Raw genomic sequence first — 6,000 nt, forward strand, 5'->3', positions numbered from 1 at the left:
ACAGAATCAGTGCATTCAAAAGATATCCTTTGAAATACCCCATGCTTGTAATCAACTTCCTGTTTGGAAAAGTCTCTTCCTTCTCCTCTTTCTCCCCCTCTGTGATCCCTGCCCACAGTCCATATGGAGGCTAATTGTAGCCTAAAGAAAGAACACCCCTGTTTTTACCAGCTGGTTTTTGATCCTGAAAAAATTGCATCTGCTACCAGCAGCCTGGGGAGATCTTCGATCTGGCTTGGAGGCCAGATTTGCTGGGGCTGGGTCTGGAGCTGGGAGGGTCAGGAATGGGAGAACAATCTGGGTCTGGATTGCAGGATTGCAGAAGCAGGCAGGCATCAGCCGATCAAGAGGCTTTTCTGAAAAGCTTCTAAGAAATGTGGCTTTAAAAAAATCTATCTAGGCTATCTTTTTTTTTTTTTAATTTGAGAAGTTCTCATCCAATCTAATGGTTGCCAGACTGCAAAAGTTAAATTTAGTCTCTACTGATAAAAATATTATATTTTATGAGGTTTAGTAAGATTATTAGAAATCAAGGAACTAAGAAAATACAAAATAAGAAAAGCGCGTGCCTAGGACTGATTAGCCCATTCACAATTCACTTACATCTTGTTGCAATCTCTGAGTAGAGGAAGAGTAGGAAGTAGGTGTTATAGCCAGTTTAAATACAAATTGTGATCTTACCCAGGTGGGGATCTCAGGTGAGATTATAGGGAATTCTGGGGATTGAAGTCTGGGGTTCAAATCTCCATTTTTACAGGAGGGAAAGAACAAGAATATTGTAACCATGGAAAAATATATTAAGTTAATTAAATTAAATTTTCCAAAACATAAAAAAATAAAAATATAATTTCAGTACTAAGTAACAGCTTTTTAGCCAGTTTGAGTAGAATATAGAGATGAATAAAAGGAGGAGACCTGTATTTCATTTTATATACCTTGCAGTTCTTTCACCTGTATTCTCTCAATTAAACTGCTTTACATAAAGTACTTATAGTTGAAAAAAATCATAATTACAGGTGACTCAGAGGGCAATGGAAATATATATGGTGGGTATAAATAGGATGCAGCATATGGTCAGTGCTGATTTCATGAGAGAAGAGTTATAAAAAAAAAACTTCATCAACAAGGTTATTTATGAGTAGACAGGAAGGTGGATCAGTCAGAAAAAAATAACCATCCTGCTCTGTACTAGGAACCATGTAAGGCTAAAAGCACTAGTAAAGAGTTTCCAGAACATTGAGAAAGTGCTTCTCTGGAAGATCTTTGAAAGGTTGTGGGCAAGAATCATATGGAATGAAAATGAATAGATTATTAGTAAAGCATTGGTAGGTGGAACTATTTCTTTTTTTTTTTCCTACCCTTTAAATATACACAGAGTAACCAGAATCCTAGGTTGATGTTTATTCAAAATCTCCAGGATGTCTTAGCTTCAATAGGAATTCTATAGATCAATTTAAAGCAGCAAAATCTTTATTGTAGTGTGCATTGCTAAAATATGACTCATTAAATAATTAAAACCAAAATTATCAGCTACACAGTAATTGCAAGCAAACGGAATCTGCTTTGAGCAAGCAATACATGTTTACAGATAAAAATTCCAAAACTTTTTTCCTTTTTCTCTGGAAGGGAGCTAAGTCTCTCAGATGGAAGAGGATCTCACATCTGGTAGATCTTAAGGAGACTTCCAGGAAAGCAATTTTAAATGAATGTAGGGCATCGCCCCACCATTAGGATCATTGCGGTAGCTAAGAATTCATGAAGTTCTTTGTCTTCTTGAAGGGCTAACTGGATATGTTGAGGGGGTGATCCAGGCTTTCTTGTTCCTCTGGGCAACATTACCAGACAACTCCATTAACTCTTTTGTCAAATATTCGCCCACAGTAACCAGATAGATGAAAGCTAGGACTGGATAGATAGAGAGTAGTGGCAGTCTCTTGGTGACGGAGAATGATGATTGTCTTTGTGAATTATCATCTATTGATGTACCCACATATGGCTTTGAAGTCCAAAGACTGAGGCGCAAAGTTTGTGGCACATGGGGCATGGGACACCCGTTGTTATGGGAGGTGCGGTTGTGGCCTGGTGTCAGTGTTCATGTGCAGCGACAAGACATCAATGTCGCTCATCTTCAAAGGTGGTGGAGGCATGGTTAATGTGGGTATGCCAGTTCATTATACTATATTGCCAAATGAGTCGCTGAAGAGGTATCTAGTTATTGATGAGTCAATATTCATATAAAAGACCATAAAAGTATTATTTCAAAGAAGTTAATCTTAAGACTAGAGCTTATTATTTTTAGTAACCTGGTAGAAATATTAAAGACAGAGAAAAACAGGATAAATGATTATCAGAACAGAAAAAAATCATAATTAAATATATATCCTAAATAAATTAAGCAGAATAAAATTCTGTAAGAAAATATCAGGGTGATACAACTAGGGAAGGGGAGAAAAATAAGTATAGAAAAACAATTTGAAAAAGAACTGGTTTAGTGCAAATATGCAAGAAAAATATTCAAAGACATGAAGAACTAAAAACCTGGTCTTGAGCCACCAAATAGTACTGTAGATTAAAAAGCAATCAAAATGTTGAACTAAATAATGGTAAGCATATTTTGTGATACAAGCCTTTTGTGGGAACTTTCTAGAGCAACTATATTAAACTGGGTCCCCAAACCTAAGAGACTAACTAGTAAGGTTTTGACATATAAATATTTCAGTTATAGAAATGCTTCAGGGAAGAACCTCAAGGATCATTTTTTAAAGTGAAAGTGAAAACTCAGCAGAAAAGTTGTAAGACTAAAATGAATTCAACCTGTAGAGAAAGAAGCAACAGGCAACTTTTGTAGGGGAAAAATGCCTTTTCACTTTAGCCTTACTACCCCTTAAATAGTTCCAAAGGATAATTATAACTGCTATCCTCCTAGACATGTTTGGTCAGTATAGGGTGGGAGAGTGGAGAGAGATGGATGGGTGTTGATAAGGGACAGTGAAGATCAAAGCTGTGGTGTCATCTGTGTGAGGTTTTTCCAGGGTAGAAAATGCCCTTTATTGATGAAGACCAACAACACAGCTATAACTTAATATCATAACATGGGATCTTAACTAGCAGTTTATGACTTTTAAAATACATGTTTTGATAGCTACCTTTTAATATACTTTGTTTTCCTTTTAATGGTATTTTCTTTATGAATTCTAAAACAATATTCTGAGAAGCAATTCATGAAAAGGTTCAGAGAGGGCTTCATAGGAATGCTGAAAGAAACCATATCTTAGAGAATTGTCCACATTACTTAGAGCATAAGTGATTTGATCATATCACACAGATAATATGTATCAGAGGCAATATTTGAATCTGGATTTTCCTGATTCCAAGGCAAACCCTCTCTACCTTCATGATGCTACTTGTATTCAGTTCTCTTCTGCATATATTAAATAACTTAGGTCCTCCAACATCCCCAAATTAAGTCTAAAAAATGCTAAATATAAAATAGCTCATTTTTGTGTTCCTATTCTAGATGGTTCTACAAAATTTTCAGGGACTTCCCAGATCCTGGTCCTTGAATCACTTAACCCTCAATTTACCTATTTTTTCCTGCATTTCTTATCTCTAGATTCTCACATTGTTGGCTTCCACCTGACCATGAAGCTTATGGGATGATAAATTTAAAGTTGAAGAGGAACTCAACAGTCATCTAAACCAATAATCTTATACCTAAAGATGGAGGGAATGGACAACGGTGCTGATCAGGGAAAGAACTAATTAAATTCATGATCCTCACTCTCCACTCCCATATTTCTGATGAGATTACAGATCCAAAATTTTCAGCTACCTAAGAGCAAATCTTTAAATATGATTATGATTTCATGTGCTTTACCAATTGAGTTTTAGAGACTAGGAGAGGGATTCCTAATTATTGAATGACTAGATCATTGAAGTGAAGTGAAGGAGTAAATTTAAATAATATATATTTATTAAAAACTTAGAATATGTTAGTCACTGAGATAAGCACTGGAAATACAAATACAATAATCCAAGACAGTCTGTGCCGTCAGGTAGCTCATTTTACAATAAGGGAAGACATCACTTATAAAAGCACAGTAACTCAGTAAAAGTATAATGTTGATTTGATTACTGTTTTCTGAGCCAGAGTTGGAAAGGAAGTGTAGGAGATGGAGGCAATATATCTCTCTCACTATGGCATGGAAAAGGCAGGGGATGTGGTATTCAGATAAATTTGTAAAATGCATATTATTCAGAATTCCAAATACCAGGGCAGGGTCTTAGAATGTCTTGCCAAAGGTGGTTGTCCTTTTGAACTTGAAATTCCTCTTAACTTTCTTCCAGAATTCAACTGGTAGAGGGAGGTTTGGAAAGGAAAGAATGAGTTCTCACTTCAACTCACCTTTACCTCAAAGAAAAATTCTTTCTCTGCATCCTACTTGTAGAAAAAAAGTCAGTAAGTTATTCAAATAATAGGTACAAATTAAAACAGGGTGAAGAAAACATTAGGCACTCTATAAAATACATATTTTGCTTCATAGAATTTTGTACAGTAACTGCACAGAGCCTTTCCTCATTCAAAAAGTGAGCAATGATGGGGAGAAAATGGGGTTCTGGATTCAAGAACAGAGACAGGGTATATTTAAAATTCATAACTATTAGATCAAGACTAGTATAAAGAATAGAAAATTAAAGTTCAAAACCATTAAATGACTTGCTAAGTATCACAAGGGTAGACCACCTAATTCCCAGTTTAATAAGCTTATAATCTATCTGACTCAATATGGAATTCAAAAAAGCAAATAAAATTATATAAATTATGATGATATAAAAGGTAGTATTAACTACAGTAACTTGATTTATTATTTATTATTTAGTCCTATTCTATATACCCAAACAGATTTCATTTTTATCCACTATGAGTCAGTCTATTCTCCCCTCTGTTTATACTTTGCTAAATAATATAATCTATTTGGAAAAATAACTGAGGAAAGAACTCTACCAGATTCATCTCATGTCTCAAATATGCCACTGAAACCTAAACCAGGGAGAGAGAAAAAAAAACAGAGAAGGAAAGCTATAGATCAATCTCCTTAAAGAATATTGTGGCAAACGTTTTAAATAAACTAAACTAGAATAATATAATACTATAATTATATATAAACATATATACATATATATATATAAATATAAAATAATAAATAATAAACTAAAATAAAGCAAGAAGCTAAACAATATATCAAAAAGTTCATACACTATTACTAAATGGGTTTCATACCAGGAATGCAAAGATAATTCAATTTTAGGAAAACGATAAGCATAATTGACCATTATCAGTAACAAAACCAATAGAAACAAAATTATTATCTCAAAGAAGCAGGTAAAATCTTTTGACAAAATTCAAGAATCATTCATATTAAACAACACTCCCAACAACAGCAAAAAACAAACAAACAACACTAGAGAACATTAGAATGAATGGAACATTCCTTAAGATGATAAATAGTAGTAGTCTCTCGGTAACTGAGGATGACGATTGTCTTTGTGCGTTTTCATCTATGGTGTATAGGTGAGTGTGCACAAAGACACTTGTGCGTAAAGGAGATTTAAGTGGAAAAGTCGATGCACAGAAACACTCCCACTCTCTCAGCATTGGAAGCCTGGGTCCATTGGCACGAAAAGTCGTTACTTTTGGATGCATTGGATGGCCGGGTTGTCCTTTGTGCTCCAACACACCCTGAGCACTCCACAGTGCTTTGCTGTGTCGCCATCTCAGCCGTTGAACCTTCTTGTTGGTTTCTTCCACTTGTTTCGCCAAAACAGTCTTCACATGCTGGGTGAGCAAGGCCCTGGTTCACCAGGGGTCTACGATCCAATGGCTACCCTCACAAGGTTTAGCCGGCCTGTCAAAGCCGTTGTCTGGGGTGTGGCTGCTGCCGCATGCTAGCAGCTACTGGGAGCCACAAGTGAGAGCTGGGTGTCAGGTGGGGGTCAGAG

General features: G+C 35.7%; 1 pseudogene; it reads right to left on the bottom strand.

The window, feature by feature from the left end:
• LOC130455958 (60S ribosomal protein L7-like) overlaps positions 1–336 on the bottom strand; it is a 73,916-nt pseudogene extending 73,580 nt beyond the window's left edge.
• Between the last annotated feature and the right edge of the window lie 5,664 nt (positions 337–6,000).

The sequence above is a fragment of the Monodelphis domestica genome, chromosome 8 (assembly GCF_027887165.1).
Source record: "Monodelphis domestica isolate mMonDom1 chromosome 8, mMonDom1.pri, whole genome shotgun sequence".
NCBI lineage: Eukaryota > Metazoa > Chordata > Mammalia > Didelphimorphia > Didelphidae > Monodelphis > Monodelphis domestica.